We start from the raw sequence: 25,617 nt of genomic DNA, 5'->3' as shown, positions 1-25,617 counted from the left end.
AGTGCAAGAACGATCTGTGGTCTCTTCTTTGACACTGGTCTAATGAATAGATATCTTTTTGAAGTCAGGAAGCCTAGTACACACAGTATTATAAATGCCATCCTGCCAATGATCTATAGGGTACCTTGTTGCAGTGACTTAAGTCTTAGGCATTTCTATTGAAGTTGGAGCTTTCGATGGAAAGGACCCCTTGGTTTGTTTTGATTAGGTTTGTTCTTTTTTTTCTTGGGATGTGAACATTTATTGCTCATCGGCAAAGGTCCTCAGTAACTGGAGAGCCATTGACAACTTAGTGACTTGTGAGGAGATTTCAGAGGGCAGTAAAGGATCAACCATGTTGCTGCTGGTCTGCAGTCACAATCAGCCAGGAAGGCAGATTTCCTTCTCTGAATGACGTTAGTGTCCTGCATGGGATGGGTTTTTATATCAATGTGCTAGTCCTTGACCATTATTGTTAAGATGGAGCAGGAGTAGGCTATTCAGCCCCTTGAGCCTGCTCAGCTATTTAATACAATCATGGCTGATCTCATCTTGGCCTCAACTCCACTTTCCTGTCCCCTCCATAACCCTTCAATCCATTACTATTTAAAAATCTACCTCCTCTGTAAATTTATTCAGTGTCCCAGCATCCACCGTACTCTGTGGCAGTCGATTCTGCAGTTAATGCACTTCGAGAGAAGGAATATTAGGATATCATAATACTATATTTATTTAATTGAATTTAAACACCCGCGGCTGCCAAGGCAGGTTTGAACTCCTGGAGTATTTGTCCAGGCCTCTGAATTATTTTGTCAATTCTGTGTTACACTACAACATTGCTGGCATTTCCATTCAGCAAGAACTTACTTGTCAACTTAAAAGGCTACTTTTCATGTGATTTCAAGGAAAGTAACAGAAGCTGGTCATACACATACACATGCAGTGATAGAACCAAGTAACTAAAAACGTTTTGTGGATTATAATGTGCTTCTGCTCACTTTCGGATTTCTGTAACACTGTTACGGCATTGTTAAGCTTAATCATTTTTTGTCCCAGTTCCCTTAAACCTCAGAACCACACTTCAGTACATTCACTATAGTACATTAGTGGGTGCTGTATAGCTGACCTAACACTGCACTCAGCTATCAAGTGGGTTTGTATGACATTAAGAGGTTGTACAATTGTGACAATTGATTGTTTCTAATAATATACCACAGCATGTAGCAAATCCCATATCGTCATATAACGACAGTTCACTGTACACTATGGAGTGCTTTCATACTGTACAATATAATTAACAAAAGATTCTTCAACAGACTTTTAAAGCACCCGCTAAAGCCTTAAGGGCCAGTCGGATATTAGTGATCTGTTTCAAAAAGAAAGGCACACTGTGGTCAGATCTGACTACATAGACAATAAAGCTTTTAGTTCAATAAAATGATTAATCAGGTTGGAAATCTGGCGCTAAAACTTCTGTTTCTTTTAAGAACTGAGTAATGTCTAGTCAGCATGTACATTTGAGGAAAACCCTGACAAACTAAGAAATTCATTTCTCAATAGTACATAGGCAGTTCACATTTAAGCAGTACAGCAGAACTTGTCTTTGTAACTTAGAGGGTGCCTTGTTTGGGAATGTAACAAACTTTATAAAGGAGATTGTTGGATTGTTTCATTAAGAACTGTGCTTACCTTCACTGTAGCTCTTGTTGTCAAAGCTTTGAAGAAGCTAGGGGAATCAAAATTAAGTGGTTTTACAATACAGTATTGCCTTTCAAAATTATTAACACCAATATGTAATTCTCTTTTATAATTGTAGATGCAGATATGGGAAATAAAGCAGAAAATTGATGCATTGAATGTTTTCTAACTGTTTATAATAATAAGACTCAAACTTTTCTGTCCTGTTAAGCAAACTCAAGCACAACTTTTAGATGGATGGAGTGTTTTCAAGCAATCTGTAACATTGCACAAAGCAGTACCGAGGTACCAAATGAATAATGTTTTAAGGCATAAAGATGTCACGTTGGCTAATTTAACATTGATTTCCCACTGTAATGCTCATTGTAATTCCTAATGGTTTACAAATCCTACATTTCAACTGACTTGATTAGTTTTTGAATATTTCAAGATTTATTAACATAGCCTGTAAAAAAAATCATTTGGTGCTAACACAATAAAATGTACATTGTTAAATTAAAACCAGGTTATATTTACGCCAACACTACATCAAAGTAAAGAGTACTGTATGAGTGTGAAATAATTGTAACTCAAAGTGCAGCAGTCTGTTGTCCTGGAAGTCGGAGGACTCAGGGCCAAATGTTGCTGGCAGCAGTCAAATAAATGGCTGCCTTGGGGCTTTCAATCCATTAAGGAAGTTGGTCCACGCCTCCAAGAGCTGCTGACACAACTAGAGGTCCTGCAGCTCTACAGCGCCCCTGCCAGCAGTGGCCAGCGCTTAGACTGCACATGGAGGATGACAGTGTATCAGTATCTCTGCACCCCACCGACCAAAAATTTAGATAACCACTCCAAGTGCTGGGGACAGTCAAAGTGCCATGGAGTCTCCAAAGTGGAAAACCCTGTCCCTTTCCCACCAGATTCTGCTGAAAGGTTTTCCTGGTGGTCTCCCTATACAATGGTGCATCCTCACCTACCCTGTCTGCTGACATGTGGGCAAAGTCCTTCAGTGGGCTCAACTGCGCTCCTTAAGCAGGAAGGTCATCTGTCGGCCTCACCTATCCATCAAAAGGTTGCCATTTTGCCAGATTTCTCACCTCCCAGACCAATGTAAATGAGCCTTCAAATTTCCAATCACTGTCTCTCATTGTTTCTGATGTTTGGAATTAAAGTAAAAATAAATCATCTTGGGAGAGAAAGGACAAAGTTTTGATGGTCTCTCACATTCCTGATTTCCGTCTCTCCACGCTTGGTGGCTATGCCTTTAGCTGCTTGGGGCTAAACCTTTGGAATTCCTTCATAAAAATTCCCTCCTCCCTAAGATGCTCCTTAAAATCAACTAAACTTTTAGTCACATCCTGTAATCTCAGATGTGGCAATATTTTGTTTAATAATGCTTCTACGTAGTGTCGTGGTTTTACAACATTAAAAGCATGACATAATTTGCAAGTTATTGCTGCCTGAACAGTGCTGTGTCAAGTTTGGGAATATGCAGCAATGTTCAATTTGCGGCTGATCAGTTGCTGTATGTTGTGCCATTAAGCTCCATGTTGGCATGATCAGTGATGAGTGAGTGTCTGTCTGTCTGTCTGACGCATCGACAATATATCACTGTTATAAATGTTTAAATAGCTTAGCAACACCTGGTGAGAAAGAGCTGGCCCATGGCCTTGAATTGTCAGAAATTGCTGGCTGGATTGTTCTACTCTGTCGTTAGCCTCATGAGGATGGTAGCCTCATGAGGATGGCTGCTCGATCTCACAACATATATCAAGAAATTGCTGTACTGTAGAGTGGCCGCTGATTAAAATTGCTGCAGAAAGTTAACAGCTGGCGCATAATAGTTTGAGTACCTTTTTTAATGAGGATATTTAATGTTTCTGCGATACAAATCAATCAAATCTCTCCTGCCTAAAAAGGGAACAATTTAAATTGGTGTGTCTCATTTCTACAGGTATTACATTGTTGTTAGATTTTTTTTAAGTTCAAAACAATTTTTTGTTACTTTCCCTGTCAGTTTTTCTCTCTTTCTCAAACCTAATTTGACTTTGAAGTACCCTCCTTCTCTCTCGTTCCTCAGTTTGGTTCTCGAATCCTCAATCGTATTTGCTAAGAAAATACACTATTGGTCCTGTCACCTATTGCAGTCCCAGACGTCCCACGGTTCTCACTGCACCATTATCAGGTCACTCTTCCAGAGCAATTATTTGGCAGAAAAACACATTGAACAATGCAGCACAAAGGGATACTCTGCTCCAGAAAATTCTGGGCGATTACCAACAGCTCGTCACAATAGACAACAATCCATTTAAGCACCATATATTCATAATGATGGTAAAGCATAAGAAATCTGTCTCTTTGCTTTGCAATTGTCAGAGCACCAAGGAGGAGGAAGTGGTGAGATCTCATTCTTATCTCAGTTGAATTCAGCGTGAATCTGATTTACTTTCCAGTACAATAGGAGAATGAAGCATCTGGTTCCAAGGTGGCTGAAAGTAACAGAGCCAGTGAAACTGGATCGCTGGTCTTCTCAAATGCCCCAGCTCTGTGTCATTTCCATGGAGTGCTAGCGTTTTATTGCAGCAGACCAGAAAATAGCTATTTTGTTCTGATGCCGGTGGGTACAACTGTTCCTTAGGAAGGTAATTTGCTGAGGTGTGTATTCCAGAGTTGATTTTTGAGCTGTGTAAGTACTGAATAACTAAGTGTTAATAGAGGCAACCAGCAACAAATATAAATTCATATAAGATTTGGACAGTGTATAAATGAATATTCTCCAAATGAAAGATATCTGTATGACTCCCAGGAACAGCCGGCCCAACTAGTAATATCTGGAAGGGTCACATGCACAGGTTATGAGTATTGGCAAAAGATGGATCTGCTAGATTTTACATTGGTGAAGGTGGAGGAACTGCAGCTTGAGGATATCGGTTCTGGTGCCAGGTGGAGGATTTTGTGGGAAGAGTGTTTGTGTTACCTTCGCACACATGAGAATGGCAACAGGAAAGCACCTTGTAATTCCTCTTTCTGACGAGAAGTACGATCAGTACAAACAATTACAATTCCTATCAAGCTAAACATGGGATTGGCATCGCTCGTGTCAAAATCTCACTCAGGGTACGTGCTCATGAAATGCAAGTTAGACCATGTTAAAGCCTGGCTTAACTAGAAATTCAGCAACAAGGTCATCCATTGTTGCTCTGACCACAGTCACTCACGCCACTCAACATGGGATTTGATGACTAAAAGAGATGATTTCTCGGTAGATTCACGTACTCTGCATGCACTAGTAAACCAGTGCTCCGTTGTTATGGCTGGTTCTTCAACATTTTCTGAAATCCCTTAGCTGGACTGTGGGTCACCCCTTAAAGGAAACGATAAGAGAATATCTTCTAGAATTGAGCTCCCAATATACAGTACCTCATGCGAAAAGCACATTCGAAATGTTGTTGTGTTGGACGGCATGGGCATTGCACAGTCCAGTGAATTTTTCATTCTTTCCAATTGATTCACGGAATACTTCCTTCCACTCCCAACAGGTACTCCCAGAGTGTAAAGTCCTCAACCAGAAGCACATCAGCAGAACATTTATCATGTTGTTTTTGTAATGAAATGAAAAAGATTGCACACCATTTTAGTAAAGAAAAAAGAATAAACTTTCATAGAGTCTCTGACAACCTCAAGATATCTTCAAGCACTTAGCTTTAAATTCTAACAAAGCCAGTGCAACTGAGGCTAGAACAGTTAAATAATTTCTGGTTCCACTACACCACAGTTCACAACATAACATAAAAAAAAATCTTTCCAGTCACCAATCTGGTCAATCAATTAGCTTATCCAATTTAGCTTTGAAAATTTTAATAAAAGTGTATCAACAGATTTTTTTATGAGCACAAATGTTGCTTTATTATCAAAACAAAACATGTTCAATGAAAGTACACTGTTAGTAACACAAAACAGAACTGCCCATACCTCTAAATATCCTAAAACAAACACACACATACTTCAGAAAGAGAAAATGGATTTCTCTACAGGGATTAGCTTTCTGAAGCAAAAACATTACAGTCTCTGGCTTATTCTTAAGGGCAAGGGGTAAAGTGTAGAATGTTCTGGAGTCTGTAGCTCTGATGTTTTGCCACAACTGGTCAAGTTACTGATCACACACTGTGGTCTCTGGAGGCCTGCAGACACAGCTTGCTCAGAGAATTCATTGGTGAAATGTTCCTTCAATCACTCCCTCAAAATAACAAATAGTTTCCACCCTGATTTCAATAAGAGGATTCTATTAGTGATAGGAGAGATCAGCTGGGTAGCCCGACCTCATAGCTTTCTTGTCCCAAACTGAAGACCAGATCCAAAGCAGAACCTCTGCAAGCCAGTCGCTGTTCAAATAACCCCAGCTGGGATCTACAGCAAAGAAAGCAGTTTTCCACTCAGGCAGCATCAGAGGAGCAGGAAAGTAGATGTTTTGGGTCGGGACCCTTCTTCAGACCCTGAAGGACCACCTCTCAACTCAGACACAGACTCTGAAGCAGCGTCCCAACCTGAAATGTCAACTTTCCTGCTCCTCTGATGCTGCCTGGCCAGCTGTGTTCCTCCAGCTCCACGCTGTGTTATCTCAGACTCCAGCATTGGCAGTTCTTACTATCTCTGAGTTTTCCGGTCATGTGATTTTTATAGGAAGCCCTGTTAAAAAAAATCTCCAATCTCCAGAGTAACCCATCAATTACCTCTTTTAAATAATCCACTCCAGATATTTCCACAAAGCTTGAAATAAACCTGTCTATCCACAGTTCTTCGAAACTTAAATCCAAATGAAGTAGTAAATATGATTCATCTTTGTAACAAAGCATAGTCAGTGTTGTTTTATAGGCAACACGTATATTCTATATAACACTGCAAACAGAGATAAATAACCAATTAGTCTTGTTTGGCATGAGTTCCTTGAGGGATGAATATCAACCAGGTGAAATCTCTGCTGTCTTTCAAAAGAGAAGCATGAGATATTTTATGCACACCTGAATAGCTTTGTGTGGCCTGTTTAGTATCTCACTAAAAAAGACAGCACATCAGACACTCCAGCACTGAAGGTCAGCCCATATTATGTGCTCAAGTGTAGGAGTTCTAATCCTGAGAGTGCTGCACTGTGGCAAGGTCACTCTTTATGAACTTTCCATGTAAAACACAATCAGCTAAAAACAACTATTATAGAAGAAATCAGAGATAGTAAGAACTGCGAGATGCTGGAGTCAAGAGATAACACAGTGTGGAGCTGGAGGAGCACTCCACCCACTTCACTGACCAATCCCCACCACTTCCTATCTGCACTCACCTATTGCCATCCCACCGACCTTCCCCAGCCCCACCCCTCCTCTCTCTGGTTATTTCGAGCTCCCTTCCCCCTCCCCCATTTCTGAAGAAGGATCCCAACCCGAAACATCAACTTTCCAGCTCCTCTGATGCTGCCTGGCCTGCTGTGTTCCTCCAGTTCCACACTGTGTTATAGAAGAAATGTATGGTTTAATTTTAGTGATTGTATTATCTTAGTTAACATAAAGATATGAGCAGCTACAGACAGAAATTTTACAAGAATAGTTTGTTCTGAGCACTACACCTCTATTTAACATCATCTGAAATCTGTAGAAAAAAGTACTGTCTTGGATTTATCTTCTGGGCCATGTCAAAGAGATGTCTTTGGTATAAATGACAACATACTCACAAGTGGTGCTAATTCCCAATTTCTCGTGCTTTGTTTTTACAGTATGTAGGATTGTAATGAGGTCAACCAGGTGGACCCATATCAGTTCCTTGGTTAGGGGTGTTAGCCTGGTCCAATCAGGGAACCCTGGCTGACAGATATAAACACCCATAACGTCAACTTTCCGGCTCCTCTGATGCTGCCTGGCCTGCTGTGTTCCTCCGGCTCCACACTGTGTTATCTCTGACTTCAGCATCGGCAGTTCTTACTATCTCTGTGTCAGATGTTCTGTTCACTCTGACAGCTGGCGCTGAGGAAGCTGGATCAGTATCAAGGACTTTCCACGTGTAAATAAAGGGTGAGTTGGTGATGGGATACCGACCTCTATGGAGTTATTTCACAAACAAATAGAGGGGTAGTTATGATGGTGTGAGTCAGCCTCGTGGGATTATAGTGTAAATGTGGAAAGAACGACATAGATGCCAATGTGAAGTGGATTGGCTAAAGGATCTCGATGACAAGCAACCTCAGTGGTCAATGCTTTTCAACTGTTTTTCAGTGATACTGGGATTAAACGTGCTGGTTTGGAATTGGTCCATATCCTAATGTCAGGTGTTAAAACCATTAACATGACACTTGGGAAGCACTGTCACTTCTGGGAAACATGGGAACTTGCATCTTGAGTAAACAAACTATGTCTGTAATGTATAATCTATCACCCAGCTTCAGTTTGCTCAGTGCAAGCTCCAGCTCAACTGAGCATGATATTACAATGCAGAACTAAACAGGTAAAGTTGGGTATAGCACTGGGGCACAAGATTTTGTTTTTAAAGACCTCCTATTGAAGGCTACTTTCTAATTTTCAGGAGCTACTTCTTTTTTTATTCTCATTGACTCCTTTATTAGGTGAATTTGTGTATACGTATTTATGTTGATGTGTTCTGGTTTTTACTCACACAAAACAGAATTAAAAGAATTCATCAATTTCCTCAATAATTATCAACCCATTAAACACGAAGCCACAACACAAAAGGAAAGCAATAATTTCCAGATTCCACAGTATTTACATGAGGGCAAGCCAACAGGCAGAAGTTTTAACAAAAGTTTTATTTTTCCAAAATAATTGACAAATACTTTGCATGCAAAAATGTCATCTTAAACATGCCTTAGGCAGACAGATGAGGTAACAGCTAATATGTTTCCATGCATATGCAAAAAGCTGCAGTATTTTAAATAGGTGATTACTACCTTTTCTCCTGCATCTCAGATCTCAAGGTCAGATTTAAATTTAACAATTGACATAGTGGTCATTACAATGTCACCAGTACAGTCTTCCCCATCTATCTTCTGAATATATACCACTAGAGATACCAGTCATTTGCAAATAATTCAATAACTCAGTAATTTAAAGTTTTCCTAGCTCTTAGTCAGTTGTGTTTTTATGCTGACAGATTTGAAACTGTTCTCTTTTCTTAACTGCGTTCCTTTTCCTTCCCATCCCTGTACCTGGCTTTCTCTCCCCTCCCCACCTTTGCAGTGTTCCTATTTTTGTCTCCCTCCCTTTCAGACTCTCCATTTCCCTCTATTGCCATATGACCTCCATTGTCTCCCCCTCACTGTCTTGTAGCCTCCACTGTCTGCCCCCATCCCCTTTGAAGACTCCCTCCTTCCCCATTGAAATCTCCCTCAGACTGCATGGACAGGTCACTGCTTTGGGAAAAAGGCAACTGTCCAATCCCCCTGCAGACAAAAAGGCTGCTCCCCCTCCCTACCTAAGCAAACCAGAGGCTGGCTCTTAGATCTCTCCACTCCCACCCCTGAACCTCAACCCCCTTACTCCCTGCTCTCCAGATGATTCCCTTACTACCAATATCAACTTCCACTTCTCACTGCTCCTCCAATCACAGTTTGCTTCTTCCTATACATCTGGCAAATTACAGATTGCTTTTGTCCAGCATATGTTACTGAGGTTTACTAGGAAACACTAGCAATACTAGGGAAGTCAATAGTAAGCACAGGAGAGAGTCAGTTGTGATTAGAGAAGCAGTTCCTCATCATCTCCTCTCATTCTAATTGTAGGGGCTGACATTTCTCTGGGTGAATTTTCACAGGCAATTTCGGGATTTTAGGAGCTCTTTCAGTGCAGCCTCTATGTATTCCATAACGATTGTAATGAGATCAGCCAAGTCGACCTCACAGAATATGAGTTCCCTGATTGGGGCTGTTAACCTTGTCCAATCAGGGAGCCCTTTCTGACAGATATAAACAGGGCGTCAGAGGTTCTGTTCACTCTGAGAGCTGGCTCTGAGGAAGCTGGAATAGTGTCAAGAACTCTCCAGGTGTAAATAAAGGGTGACTGGGTGACTGGATACTGGTCTCTGTGGAGTTATTTCATATTCTGAGCACAGACAGCTTCAAATAAGAATAGATTACTGATAACATTCACACTAGCACAGTGATTCTAAGAATTGTAGGTTTTATTTAATATCTTTTTTTTTAAATGCCATAAATTATGTGGTATGATGGTGCACGAATTTAGAGTAGTAGACTGCTTTGTAGATCATTTGGGCTCAGTTGATAGAGCTCTCACCTCTGATTCAGAAGGTCGTAGGTTAAAACTGGGGGTTGAGCCCATAATCTTAGCTGACACCTCAATGCAGTGCTGAGGATCACAGCTGCTTTTCTTCACCATCAGTGATGATACTAAAATCTGTCATACAGTAAATAACTTTGAGGAGACTGAAAATGACACACTGATAAAATATTAAGATGAACAAAGAAATGGTAGTCAATTCAATAACACGAGGCGAGGTGATGCATTTTGGTTAAAAAAATATTATTGTGAAATGGGTAAGGCTGTGAGCTGTGAGCCTAAACCTACAATGACCCCAACTTCATCTGCTCTTCCATAATACACAAAGTAACACTTCCAAGAGGATACGGTGATGAAAAAAAGCAAACGAAACACTGAATTTTATGACAAGAAATATAGATGTTGAGGTATAATGGTGAAGCTATATATAAACTTGACCAGAACAGTAATAGATGCAGTATCACAATTACTGTAGGCAAGATTTTGAAGTAACGCAGAAGGTTCAATATACATTTGTCAAGTTTCTGCCTGGCATGAACTTAAAAAGTATTTTAGAAAGGTCACAATTTTCAAAAAAAGGAGGTTGGGGTGAATTGACAGATATGTTCAAAATTATGAAGGATGGGACAGAATGTGTAGAAACAATTCATTTCCAGTGTTAAGAGGATACACATGCACATATATATATCATATATGATTGAGTTTAAAAGATTTAGGACAGAGTTTAGAATTTTTTTCTTTCCCCAGTGAGTAGAGACACTCCAGAATCACTGATTGATTAAATAATAGGTTAAATAAATGGTTAACAGAAAGGTGGTAAAAGAATACACAGGAAGAGAGGACACATGGGGGTAGGACTTCTGTTCATGCGAACAGCAAATACTAATCCAGACTGTTTGGACCAAAAGATCTGCTGCCACAATGTAATTTCTATGTAATTATGTTCAATCAAGATCCAACCTGCCTCTTCAAGTGGATACAAAACATCCTATAGCACTAAGAGTAAGAAAATCACCTTTGATCCACACATGAGTGAAAACAGATTAACTGGTTACTAATCTTGCTGCATGCACATTAGCTAGCATATCTGCTAATGTAACAGTGACCACACTTCTTAAAGTTACACTTTGGAGATGAGGAGCTCTGAAAATACAATATATATAAATGCAGCGTCTTACAAATTATGAGTATAAAGGTTCTATGGTGAAACTGCTGACAGGAAATTTAAACACAGGATAATAAAGCAAGAAGTATTACAAAGTGAAAGCTAGGAATTTGTATATTGTATGGATCAGTTTGATAATGATATTTAATGTAAAATTGTAGTCAACAGCCAATTTAACATGTAACCAATATTCTTATGTGATACTTAGAGATTAATGCAGAGTCACTCTAACTTTTGTCTAATAACCATATTCTTTTGGGCCACTCTCACCAACCCTCTGGGACTGGACTAAGCTAAAGTCATGACCATCAGTACTTTACAAGTATTCGTTCAGAGATGCAGTGCTGAATCACAATGATGTTAGCTGCATACCTAGCGCAATCACCTTGCACCAAAACCCTTCGACACAGCTAAAAGCGACAACCTGTTATTCATCAAGCAGCTGTCAGTGCTTTAATCCTGCGCTGCATTTGCTCATACTACAAATTTAATCATGTTATATGCAGTGAAATCACCACTCCCACTGCACTCTTAGACTTTTCCTTCCACTTCAGTTCATTACCCTACTGCCACAAATGCAAATGATATTCCTCAATCATTACAGGATCTGAGTGGCAACCTCTGACAAGAAGCAGAAAGACTTTCAGCAAATTACCTGCCAGAAGTCAGGTGTTTTTACATTGGAGAATATAAGCATTTGTTGTATTGCAAAAGCCCCATCTTAAAAAGTGAGGTTGTAACTCCAGATCAGTTCTGAAAGCTTGCTGACCAACATTTATGTTTCAACGATTGAAAATAGCTGACAAGTTGTTTCTCATCACTGAAAACCACACTGACAATGGCAGCTGCTGAGCAGCACCTTTTGTAGCTGTTTAAGGCTGGACATGTAACTTTCTCTTCAACACCTTTATATTGATGACAATAGGCAGTACAAACATGCTCGCTTACTGCTTCGTTTTGAAATCAAACCAAATCCACACCCTTTACTGTAAAGATAAATGTAACACGAATACGCTGCTTTGTCTTATCTCCTAGGTTCTTGTTTTCAATTTTTCTTGTCAACCCCATATTGTCTGTTGCTGGTCATTCTTCGGTCTTTTTTATTTATTCATTTAAGGGAATGCCGTCTCACTGACAGGCCCAGCATTTATTACCAGTCCCTAACTGCCCTTGAGAAGGTGCTGGCAAGTGGCCTTCTTCATTACTTATCTTTCTCTTTCTCCGCTCCTCCAAACGCACCCCTAACATTGTCACTTGCTATTGCATTTGCTCCTGCCCTTCCTCTACCAGTTTTCTGTTTCTGTCTTCAGAAGCCAATTGGCTCGGAATGAGTGTGGACTGCTTCTCGTTGCTGTCTTTTACTTCATCTTGCCACTGAGTGAAAGGGAACAGAAGTATCCAGCAGCAATAGGACATCCCCATTAACAAAGTCACATCTCGAGTGAAATGCTCTCTATAAAATTGACAGGCTTTGTGTAGAGCAGAGAGAAAAAGAAGCAGCAATTTGGCAGCACTGTGCAGAAAGGTGATTGCTATCATCAGGTTTCTGCCAACTGCAGCGGAAGTGCTTTAGGGATTTGGACTGGATAGAAATTCTGGGTATGGATTATAACTGGCAGAAGGGGATGCTCACTAATCATTCCTACCTTATTTCAAAAAAACACTAGTTGTTTCACAAAGCAACACTGTCCATTTGAAATACAGCTTTAATCATGTATGAAATATTATTTCAAAACCATTCAATTTAAAATAATCTGAGATGAAATGCTAGACTGTATTTTTTCCTTTGAACAAGAAGTGGTGATTTTTCTTTAAAATTGATAATGCAGCAACAAAACTGAAAATTAAATGGGAAGAAGAAATCAGAGTATGAGAGAATGATAGTGTTATGATGATGGATCAGAACTGCAAAGTATTTACAAGTTTTTAAACTATTAATTCCAAAATGTGTTGTTTGTAAAAGGAGGACTGCTACAGAAGAATGAGAGATTTAAATTCAGCAACTGTCTGCTGAAGCCTTGCATGAAGCCAATAAAATGACCCACAATGTAAATTGCCAAAGGAGTTTCAAACAGAGAGGGTCTTAAACCAAAGCTACAAGAAAGGAGTTCACAATCTTTCTCCTGTCAGCAGAACGTCACATCTCGCAGGCACTTCTGTATTATGCTTTATAAATGTACAAAACAAAGGGTTAAGAAGTCAATTTCAACTGTAAAGAAGTGGACTAGTGGGACTGAATTCTCCTGTGAACCAGCCTGGGTTTGAGTGTTAGCGTGCGATGAAAATCACAGTCGAACAACTATCCCCTAGTTAGCCCTGTGTTGTGGCTAACACCCTCTCTAACACTAGATGCTGCAAACCCATTAAAAAGGAAACAGGATAATAGAGGGACACTCCCTCTTCCTGAAGGCTGGAATTCAATCACAGTCAAAAAGCACCAGAACTGCAGAATCTCAATCAATCTGCAAAATTTAGGATTGTGAAGCTGACTGTACACCTACCAATGTTAATGTTACTCATAACCTCCACTGTGATGGGTGCAAGGTCCAACTAACTACTGGTTGGGAACAAGTCTGAAAGTGATCTGTACATCTTTTTCAAAAAAACTTTTTATCTTGTGAGTCCCCCTTTCATAACACAAATTCATTCGCACTTGGGAGAAAGGTATCACTAAGGGAAGGGATCCTTTTAACTTAACCTCATTGCAATCAGTCAAGGGGTTTGTGAATTAAGAAGAGGAGCTATTTCATCCCTCGTTGGCTGGGAGGTTAAGAGTTTGAGCTATCTTGTCTGACAGCGTATTGATTTGCAAACTTTGCCTGGGGTCTGGTTGTAACAGTGGTTTGGAATGTAAGAACAGGTAGAAGAAGAGTAAGCAGAGTGAGTGTGAATGCATTAGAGAGTGAGAATGGAGAGTTATAATGGATAATAACAAAATGGTGGATGAAATGAACAAATATTATGCTTTTGTATTCATTATAGAGGACACAAAAACATCATAGTGATCGCTATAAATCAGGAGCTGGAAGGGAGAGAGAAGTTAGTGAAAGTATAATCAGGAAGTGATACTAAGCAAACTGATAGAGATTTGGGCTGACAAGTTTCCAAGTCTAGATAGACTTCATCCTAGGATCTTCAAAAAAAGAGGTTGTTAATAAGGAGGTAGATGCATTGGTATTAATTTTCAAAACGCCCCAAGATTCAGCAAAGGTTTCATTGGCATGGAAAGTAGCAAATGTAACTCCTGTATTCATGAAAGGAAGGAGGCACTAAACAGGGAACTGTTGTCTATCTATCTTGACATCTGTCATGGGGAAGGTGTTAGAGTTGATCAATAAAGAGATTACAGCTGCGCACTTAGCTCAACTGACAGTACTCTGAAAGATTCAGCATGGTGTCATCAAAGGGAAATCATGTGTGATCAATTTATTGGAGTTGTTTGAAGGAGTGACATGCACTTTGAATAAAGGGGAGCCTACAGACATAATATATTTGGATTTCCGAAGGCATTTGACAAGTTGCCTCTTCAAAGGTAATTATGGAAAATAAAAGCTCATGGTATGGGGGTGGCATATTAGCATGGATAGAAGATAAGCTGGCTGTTGGGTACAATGTGACAAATGGAGTCCTGCTATGCTGTGGTCTCAACCTTTTACAAATTACATTAAAGACTTAGAAGAGGGAAGCAAAGGCATGGTTGGTAAATTTTCAGATAACACCAAGGTGGGTATTGCTTTGAAGGATACATGAGATTCCAGACAGACATACATAGGTTGAGCAAATGGGAAAAAAATCTGGCCAATAGAGTACAATGTGGGAAAATGTGAAATTGTTCACTTTTGTAGGAAGAATGAAAAAGCAGGCTATTACTTAAACACAGAATTTCTGCAGAATTTCAAGGTGCAGAGAGGACTAGGTATTCAAGTGCACAAGTCAAAAAAGGTTAGAATTCAGTTACAACGTCTAATCAAGGACGTAATGGAATGCTATCTTTTATTAAGAGAGAAACTAAATATAAAGTTAAGGATGTTCTACTTCAGTTCTAGTAGGCATTTGTGAGATCACATCTCGATTAGTGTGTGCAGTTCTGGATTCCTTACGTGAGGAAAGATATAAATTCACTGGAAGGAGTTCAGAGGAGATTTACTAGATTGAGACCTGTAAATACAGGGTTTTCTTACGAGTGTAGGTTAGACAAATTGGGCTTGTTTCCACTAGAGTTTAGAAGAGAGAGATGTGATATGAATGAAGTGTATGTGATTGTGAATGGTCTTGATAAGGTGGATGTGGAAAGGATATTTCTCTTTTATAGGTGAGTCCAGAAATAGGGGGCACTGTTTTCAAGTTAGGGATCACCCTTTCAGGACCAAGAAGAGAATAACTTTTTTTTTGTAAGGGTTTGGAACTTTGCCTTAGAAAGCCATGGAGGTGGGGCCACTATACGTTTAAGATTGAGAGAATTAGATTCCTGGTAGGCAGGAGAATCAAGTTGTACTGGGGTAGATGTCAAATTCAGAACACAAACAGATCAGCCATGATCTTATTGAATGGTAGAGTAGGATTGATGGGCTGAATGGTACATTTCTCCTCCTATTTCATTATACTCATATGTATGTTCAAGAAACGTATCATTTCGAAACACCACCATCTGCAAGTTCCCCTCCAAGCCACTCAGCATCCTGATTTGGGAATATATCACTGTTCCTTCACTGTTGCTAGGTCAAAAACCTGGAATTCCCTCCCTAAGGGCATTATGAGTTTATCGACAGCCCATGGTCAGCAATGGTTCACCATCACCTTCGCAAGGGCAGTTAAGGACAGAGCAATAAATGTTGGTCCAGTCAGTGAGGCCCATGTCTCATGAGTGAGTAAAAAACTTTCGAGAACTGAAAATGTAAAAGTTTTAGTTGCATCAACAAATCACTGCACCTGCAATAAAGATCTTTTCACAGTTTGCAAGCAACTAACCAGCTTTAACTGCTTTAAATGCTTGCGACACTAGTTATGTTACAGCAAATTGATTATGTTACATCATGATATGTTACATCAAATTGCGCATAAACAGTGATTGGCATTACATGAACTATTGTGATCAAGTGCACAATCTGGAACCAAAATTGATGGGTGTGCCATAGAGCAAGAAATATCCAGTTGCCCAGCAGTTTCACACAAAAAGAATTATTTATCAGAGCCAATTGTTTTTATTGTTTATGTCTTTCTCCCAATACCTTCTCAAGTGAGTGGCTCAGTGATGGTTACTGTCAGCAGTCCAGGGTCTTCATGACTTCATTCTATTTATTATTGAACAAAGAACAAAGAACAATACAGTACAGGAACAGACCCTTTGGCCCTCCGAGCCTGCGCTGACACATCTTGCCCTTCCATATTATAACCGTCTTTACTTACAGGATCCATATATCTCTTTTCCCTTCCTATTCATGTATTCTTCTAGGTCCTTCTTGAACGCTGCTATTATGTCTGCTTCCACCACCTCCTCTGGCAGCGCATTCCAGGCACTCACCACCCTTTGTGTGAAAAATGTGCCTCGCACGTCTCTTTTAAACTTACCCCCTCACACCTTGAACCTGTGTCCCCTAGTAATTGAGCCCTCCAACCTGGGAAAAAGCCTCATACTTTTCACTCTATCCATGCCATTCACAATCTTATAAACTTCTATTGGGTTGCTCCTCAACCTCCTGCATTCCAGTGAAAACAAACTCAGTCTATCCAGCCTTTCTTCATAGCTAAAATCCCCCATACCAGGTAACACCCTGGTAAACCATTTCTGTACTCTCTTCAGAGCATCCACATCCTTCTGGTAGTGTGGTGACCAGAACTGTATGCAATATTCCAAGTGTGGCCTGACGAAAGTTCTATAAAGCTGCAACATAACTTGTCTATCTTTATACTCAATGCCCTTTCTAATGAAGGCAAGCATATCATAGGCCTTTTTTACAACATCTACCTGCGCTGCCACCTTCAGTGATCTGTGGAACTGCACACCCAGATCCCTCTGCATATCAATACTCCTAAGGATTCTGCCATTCATTGTATAATTTCTACCTGTATTTGATCTTCCAAAATACATCATTTCACATTTGTCCAGATTAAACTCCATCTGCCATTTTTCTGTCCATGCCTCCAACTGATCTATATCCCACTGTATCCTCTGACAATCCTCCTCACTATCCACAACTCCACCAATCTTTGTGTTGTCCGCAAAGTTACTCATTAGACCAGCTACATTTTCCTCCAAATCATTTATGTAGATCACAAACAGCAGAGGTCCCAGCACTGATCCCTGTGGAACACCACTAGTCACAGCCCTCCATTCTGAAAATCATCCTTCCACTGCTACGCTCTGTCTCCTATGACTAAGCCAGTTCTGTATCCACTTTGCCAGCTCACTTCTGATACCATGTGACTTCACCTTTTGTACGAATCTGCCACGAGGGACCTTGTCAAAGGCTTTATTGAAGTCCATGTAGACAACATCAACTGCTTTTCCCTCATCAATCATCTTTGTCACCTTCTCAAAAAACTCGATCAAGTTAGCAAGGCGTGACCTCCCTGCACAAAATCATGCTGTTTATCGCTAACAATGGGACAGCATTGGCTATTCTCCAGTCCTCTGGGACCTCACCTGTGGCCAAAGTGGATACAAAGATGGCTGTCATTGCTCCAGCAATTTGTCCTCCTGGGATATTCTGGGATAGATCCCATCAGGACCCAGGGACTTATCTACCTTAATACTTTTAAGATGCATAACTTCCTTTTTAATGGCGACTTGGCTTAGAAATTTGACACTGCCTTTCCTGAGATCATCCTTGACCAATTCCTTCTCTTTGGTGAATACTGATTCAAAGTGTTCGTTTAAGACTCACCTACCTCTTCTGGCACCACACATACATTCCCTCCTTTGACCTTGACTGGGCCAACCCTTTCTCTGGCTACCCTCTTGTTTTTTATATATGTATAAGAAGCCTTGGGATTCCCCTTAATCCTGTTTGCTAATGACTTTTCATGACTACTTTTAGCCCTTCTATTTCCTTACTTAAGTTCTTTCCTATTTTTCTTATACTCTTCAAAGGCTTCGTCAGTTCCCGTCCTCCTAGACCATCCTCCGAGTATGCTTCCTTTTTCTTTTTGACCAAGGTCATAACATCCCTGGTCATCCAAGGTTCATGTAACTTGCCCATACCTATCCTTCTCGCAGGAACATACCTCTCTTGTGCTGTAGTAATCCTGAGATAACTACCTTTGAGGTCCTACATTTCAACTTTCTTCCTAGTTCCCTATATTCTGTTTTTAGGACCTCATCCCTTTTTTTAACCTATGTTGTCAGTACTAACGTGTACCATGGCCACTGGCTGTTCACCACACCCGCCCCCCCAGAATGTCTTGCAACTGCTCTGAGACATCCAGGACCCGAGCACTAGGGAGGCAACACACCATCCTGGACTCTCGTTTACAGCTATAGAATTCTATTCCCCTTATGATTGAATCCCCTATAACTATAACATTTCTATGCCATTCTCTCCCTTTCTCTGCGGCAGAGCCAACCATGGTGCCATGAATTTGGCTGTTGCTGTTTTCCCCGAGAGGCCATTCCCCTCAAAAGTATCCAAAAAGGTAGATCTATTTTGCACGGGAATAGCCACAGGAGAGTTCTGCACCGCCTGCTTAGCCCTCCTGTTCATTCTGGTGGTCACCTATTTTCTTCCTGCCTGTTGAGTCTGAGTCTGTGGTGTGACCATAGCTCTATACGTGCTATTCACGATACTCTCCACTTTGCAAATGCTGTTTAGTGTCCCCAGGCGCCGCTCCAACTCTGGAACTTGGGTTTCCAGGAGCTGCAGCTGGAGACACTTCTTGCACACATGCAGATCCCAGGGACTGGGAATGTGCCCAGCTTCCCACATCGAGGAAGAGGAGCAGACTATGATTTGGAAGTCTCCTGACATGTCTTACTCCTTTAACTAAATTCATCCTTACAATGTCAAATACTTTTTTCTCGCTTCTGATGCTCTCTGCTCCGATAACAATTTCTCAAAACTTTCCTGTAACTCACCAACAACAGTTTCCAGAAACTGTTTAGGCTCATGCTCCTTTACCTGCTGGAACTCTTGCTGCTGACCTTCTCCTCTCTTCTCTTCTCTTCTCTTCTCTTCTCTTCTCTTCTCTTCTCTTCTCTTCTCTTCTCTTCTCTTCTCTTCTCTTCTCTTCTCCTCTCCTCTCCTCTCCTCTCCTCTCCTCTCCTCTCCTCTGGATTTTGTCTCTCCCTTTTTTTTGATTAGAGGAAGTAGGAGTGTTGGAAACACTACAGTAATGTAATGTTTGGGGCTAACCATTCCTCAACAGCAGGTTTATCCACAATCCCCTTCTCAGCCACACTGACTGCACAGTCTGCTCCCAGAATGCAAATGAGTGATGCCTCAACACCCACTGGTTGGATGGCTTTGTTAATGTTGCCCAAATTAGCAGTAGCCCCGCTTCCAGTAAATTGTTTAAATATAGAGGATGACATGTCTCCTTGTCAACAGAAATTGAGGTAATTATCACAATGTGTGAACACCTTTAGTGGCCTAAATTATTGCTTTAGTTTCTTTAGAAATGATGCACAAACACAGTAAAACAAGCCCAATGTGTTTATGTGAGAACTGAGTGAAATGAGGAAGTTGCTATTTTGATTCTTGGTAAACACCTTTTTGGAAAAATGTACTGGTGCTATACTGAAGAATCCTTTTCTAGCTTTCACACTGTGTCAGAAGGTGGTGTTTGTTGTGTGGGAGGGGGGCTTCCAGGCCTAAATGTAGGAGGATGCTTCGCAGAAGTGACGTCTTGGGAATTACATGTCTAAGCTACATTCGCAATGGGATATCTGTGATGGACACTCTGCTGTGCAAACGTCAAGAGGTAAGCATGACTTAACTTACTGGAACCATGGTTAAAGAGATTCCAAGAAGTCACAAACGTCCAGTGCTTCAGGTTCAGACAGCATGGTGGGGAATTCTGTAAACAATGGTACCCATTGTCGGAATGTATTAGATAAGATTAACCATTTGAAACTCATATTAATGTTAACTCTGTGACAACTTTAACCCTGAACAAATCACAGTTGTTATTTCAGAAAATAGTGAGCTCACTATGACTGTAACAATGATTAGCCCTGGCGCTGATGGGGATACATCGTCGCTAGTCACAGATAAAAATAGCTGGCCTTCTATATTTTTTTTCCAACTCCACAGCTGGCTACATAACCACCTAACAATGCCACTCATTGTATTAGGAGAACACTTAGTAATAGGGAACATTCACAACCAGCACAGAGGACTTTGTGATACATAAAAAAAAATTACAAACATAACACACATTAAACACCTATGCCATTACCACTACACAAGTGATTAGTTTTACTATATTTTGCAGTCCATGATTGCCTCTGTCACTGAAGGTGGATGGAGGCAATGTTTTCATCCGTTAGTAAATAATGTATCTCAAAAACTAATGGATGGATTTCAATTAGAGATATGGTATGGACCATGAGAGAGCTGATTAGATTTTTGTAACGATGGCAATCTGCATCTTGGAATTATTTTTAACGAGTCAATTAACATTGTGAGATAGGACAAAAGTTTGGAATAATTTTGCTTTTAGAATATTGTTTTTTGTAGAACGTTGTCAGCTATCTCAGCTGCTGTTGTGCAATTTTTCACAGCTGTGAAAATGAAAGCAGCATCTTCAGGGCAGGTTATTGGATATGCATTAACTTGATACCTCCTCAGTGAGATACAAGCTTTGATGTAATTACTTAATAAAAAAAGTTTTCTCTCCTCACTTCTCTAGTTATCGGTTACCAACCAGGCAAGGAAAAGCCTCAAGGAAGAGCTGCATAATTGTAGTAATGTTAGCAGCATGTTGGAGGTGTGTGCTCTTCTAGCATTTATTTCAGCATTTTTTATTCTTATGTTGCATAAAGGAAATCGTATGGGAATTCTTTTGTACTGTGCCACGTGGAAAGATAATTGTCTCAAAGTACGATAAAGGGAAATAAAAAGGCCAATAGCAATGGAGGTACAAAGCTGAAGGGTTCCCTTTCACTTGTTCTTTCTTTGTTCAGAACAATATCAGTTGTTCAGAGGGTAAACAAAGTGTGTGATTAAAGAGATTCCCCCTGTGGGTGCTTGTAGGCTCTTGCAGGATTAGAGATGACAACATTGTTGATCTTCACTGCCACTCTCTGTGCATGGCCACTGGTTGACTGTCATCACAAGGTGGGTATGGCACATCTCACACTCCACAGTAAGCCTGAGTTGCTTCACTGTGAGGCTGACATTATTTTAGTACACGTGATCCTGCGTGCCATCATTATGGATTATGGGCTGCTATTGTTTCCGCGCTGGTGTGGCTATTTCACCTTTGTCCTTCTCTACAGCAATATATTCACCAATTTCCATTACAATTCCTGTGGCAAACCTTGCAAGATATTATTCACTTCTGCTATTTCCGTGGTAATCCTTTGAAAGTTTCATGTTCATTAAACTCATTAATGGAAGATCTGACCAGGAGTAAAATATTCACCTTTTGGGTTAAGTAGACAGCTGCAGAACACTGCTCATCAATACTTACCTTATCAGCATTATAATTAGCTTTTTGCAAATACCTATTAATCCCTTTTTAAAGGAGTAGTAAGAATTCTCAGTAGTACTGAGCATGAATAAATACTCCAATACCTCCCACTGAACTCCGACGTTTCATTCTTCACATTTTCTATTTCAATAACATTTCTAAATGCAGGAATAAGGCTTTCAATGATATATTCTCACAACAAAGGCTGGTTAATTGTTATCAAATATACACTGGCTACAGAAAATGATTGCTTAAAGGATACAAACTAAGAAAACATGGCACAGAATTAACAGAAGTAAGATCACACTAAGCTCCAAGACAGAAATAGTAACAGCAATAGCCTTTTGTTTACCCTTGTGTCGAAGTGATTTCTGGCATGCACTATTTCTTGAATAAGGGCACACTTACTTCTCGTTTATTATTATACAATTCTTACAACTTGGGTCAAGTGAAAATGAAGATATGCATCAACATGACTGGCTGAGAAGTCACGATATTCCTTTGGGATTGGTCCCAGGAGTAAACGAAGGATGTAAAATAAAATGGGATTAATGGATACTAACCATTCCAACTGCTCTAATGTGGAGCAGAAAGAATAATGAAGAAACTAACTGCAGACTGTCAGTGTGGAGCTTCTCGTGTAACAATGCAGCATTGAACCCACGTCCTGTTCCAAAGCTAGTTTCCAGACAGGGCTGGTAATCTTGGCTATAAATGTCATCTGGCTGATAAACATCTAGTCCTGCTGTCAGAAAGAGATAAACCAAATGATCTTACTCCACTTTGGCTCAACACATTCAGTTTTAAATAAAATGTCATCTGAGTAAACAGGAAAATGAAGTCCACAAATAGTTCTATTTGATACATTTGGGAACTCAGTAGGTAAATACATTTGTGACACTAAAGAAAATATTCTTTGGTTACTTTAGTCGGCTCTGTTGCAGAATCACTGAATTTCCTTGCTTGCAGTTTGAAAGGCAAAATGTATTGCTCACTCATAGATAAGGCTCCATGAAACTGCATCCTGAAATTGCAATTCTTCTAAATTTCATACCTCTCTAATATTGTGAATACTTAAATCTATCTCATAAATGTTAGGAATTGTGACTCTGACTTAATAACAAACAACAGATGCAGCACTTAACATTGACTAAGGCAGTGGCTACATAAACCAGCATTTTCTTGAGTGTTACGAGTATGGCAGACATTTTGCTACGTGGGTCAAATATATGATGTTTATGTGATCTGGGTGATCCAGCCTAATGATGTTGGATAAGAGATCAATACCCTTCCCCATGCCCTTCTCTCCTTGTATTTACAGGCTAAAGAAGTAGTGTTTTATTTGGATCTTGTCCCTGTAATAATGGCTTTATGCACCAATCTACCAAGGGGCGTGGTGGACCTATCTATTTAACCGTGAGGGTTTGTTTTTTGGAGTCTGTTCTCTGTTATAACAACAATAAGATTTTTCTAGCAAAGGAGACAGAAGGAGACAGCAAGCAACCTGTTTATTTTGAATGTGATATATTGAATGGCACAAGACATTACTTGTGTAACATTGCTAAAAGTTTACGTCTTATTGTCATGGATATTTAGGAAGGTTTATAATCACTGCAATAATATTTATATATGACTTTCAAAAGGGAGAAAACATTAATTCATCATACAACAGATTCAATTGCCAACCTTGACAAGGAGTTTGTGTCATTGCTCAATTGACTGAGTTATGTTCTCATGCATCTTTTTGTGCAACTTAACAGCTCAGTCTTTTTCAATTTCTGCTGAGTTGATTTTTCAATTTTTGAAACCCTTTTCAGATGCTTTATAATCTTTTCACAACAAACCTCTTCTGATCTGATATATATATTTCTCAATATAGATATGACCTATTGAGGCAATGCACAGAGGAGCAGAAGCCCATTTAGTCCATTAAGCCTGTTCAATATTCGATTTACGGTGGATCAATATCTCCAACATCCCTTTATGTCAATAGTAATTAGAAATTTGTCCATCTCTACTTTAAACACACTCAACATTCAAGACTGCATAGTTCACGAGATAAAATTGCAATGCTTCCCAACCCTTCAAGTCAATAAATTCTTATCTCAGTCCTAAGTGATTTGCTGCTTATTTGAGTGTTCGTGTTTCTAAATTACACAACCAGGGGAAACATCCTACCTGCATCTAACCTGTCTATTCCTTTAAGTTTTCTTCCAAGTTTCAAATGAGATTGCATCTCATTCTTCAAAACTCTGGAGAATACACGCCCAGTTTTCCCAATTTCTTTGCATGGGACAGTTCCATCTTCGCAGGAATAAGCCTGGAGAACCTTCTTTGCACTTCCTCTGTGACAATAATATCTTTCCTAAGGTAAGGGGACTAAAACTGCAGTCATGCCAAGGTTCCGTCCAATTCAACCAAACTTTCCTAATCATGTACTCAAACCCTCTTGTGATAAATATACTTGCATGTTAGCCTTCAGTGACTTATTGATGTCAACACCTAGGAACCTTTGGAGATCTACATTTTGTAATCTCTTACCATTTAAGAAATACTTTATACATCTGTTCATCCTACTAAGGTGGATAACCTCACATTTTTTGCACATTATTTTCCATCTGCCATGCTCTTTGCCCATTCACTAAGTCTGTCCAAATCCTTTTGAAGTCACTTTGCACCTTTCTCACAATGCACATTCCCACCTAGCTTTGTGTCATTTGTGACCTTGGAAATATTACAGTCAGCCTCCACATTCAAATCATTAATCTAGATTGTGAATGGCTAGGGCCCAAGTACTGATCCTTGTGAAACCTGATGGGTCAGAGCCCACCAAAGTGAGAGTGACCCATTTATTTTATTCTCTGTTTTCTACCTGGTGGCCAATCCTTAATCCATGCCAGTCAATTACTTCCTATTCCATGTGCCCGAATTTTGCCACATTCCTGAGGGGAACTTTATCAAAAGCCTTCTGAAAATCTAAGTACACTACATTTACCAGGACCCCTTTATCAATTCTGGTAGTAACATCCTCACAAAACTCTTAGCAGGTTTATCAAACATGATTTCACAAGTCAATGCTGATTATGTCCAATCAAATCATTATTATCCAAGTACCCATTTATCACATATTTGATAATAGATTCTAATATTTTCCCTACTGCATGTAAGGCCAACATGTCTGAAGTCTCTAATTCTCTCTTTCTCCATTCTCAAATAATGGTGTGGTATTTGCTACTTTCCAATCTACAGGAACCGTTCCAAAATTGATAGAATTTCAGAAGATGATCACAATTGCATCCACTATCTGCAAAGGTATCTCACTCAACTCTGTGGATTGAAGAACATCAGATACCCTAGACGTACCAAAATTCAATCCCATTAATTTCTCCAATTCAAGCTTCTTACTAATACTAATTTCCTGCAACACCTTATTGTCCTTAGTCCCTTTTCAAATGGTGAAATGTTCTCTCATGCCACACACTGAAGCTGGATTGTATCTTTACAGACTGAATGGTGACAGAGGAAGAAACTCAGTCACCTGAAAATTTTGAAATAGAGGTGAAATCGATAAGCTGTTAATAGTTAAAGTTGATAAGCCACTGGGGCCAGTCGCAATACATCCAAGGATACTGAAGGAAGACAGAGTGGAAAACGTACAGACTCTTGCAACAATCTTTCAATCTGCCCTAAATTCAGGCGTGATTCCAGAACTCTGAAAAATTGGAAACATTACACTCTTGTTCAAGAGATAGTAGGAACTGCAGATGCTGGAGAATCCGAGACAACAAGGTGCAGGGCTGGATGAACACAGCAGGCCAAGCAGCATCATCGGAGCTTTTCTGATGAAGGGTCTAGGCCCGAAACGTCAGCCTCTCT

The 25,617-nt window shown here is 40.0% G+C and overlaps 1 protein-coding gene across 1 annotated transcript in view; it reads right to left on the bottom strand.

Annotated features, from left to right (window-relative positions):
• The window catches only part of sema6dl (sema domain, transmembrane domain (TM), and cytoplasmic domain, (semaphorin) 6D, like), a 243,555-nt gene that overhangs the window by 109,151 nt on the left and 108,787 nt on the right, over positions 1 to 25,617 (bottom strand). The window contains exon 4 of the mRNA XM_048615883.1: positions 1,669 to 1,705. The gene's annotated coding sequence lies outside the window, so the exon portion shown is untranslated. The remainder of the gene's footprint in view (positions 1 to 1,668; positions 1,706 to 25,617) is intronic.

Source organism: Rhincodon typus, chromosome 33, assembly GCF_021869965.1.
Source record: "Rhincodon typus isolate 14 chromosome 33, sRhiTyp1.1, whole genome shotgun sequence".
NCBI lineage: Eukaryota > Metazoa > Chordata > Chondrichthyes > Orectolobiformes > Rhincodontidae > Rhincodon > Rhincodon typus.
Note: the sequence above shows the minus strand (reverse complement) of the source record. Positions and strands in the feature narration are given on the sequence as shown.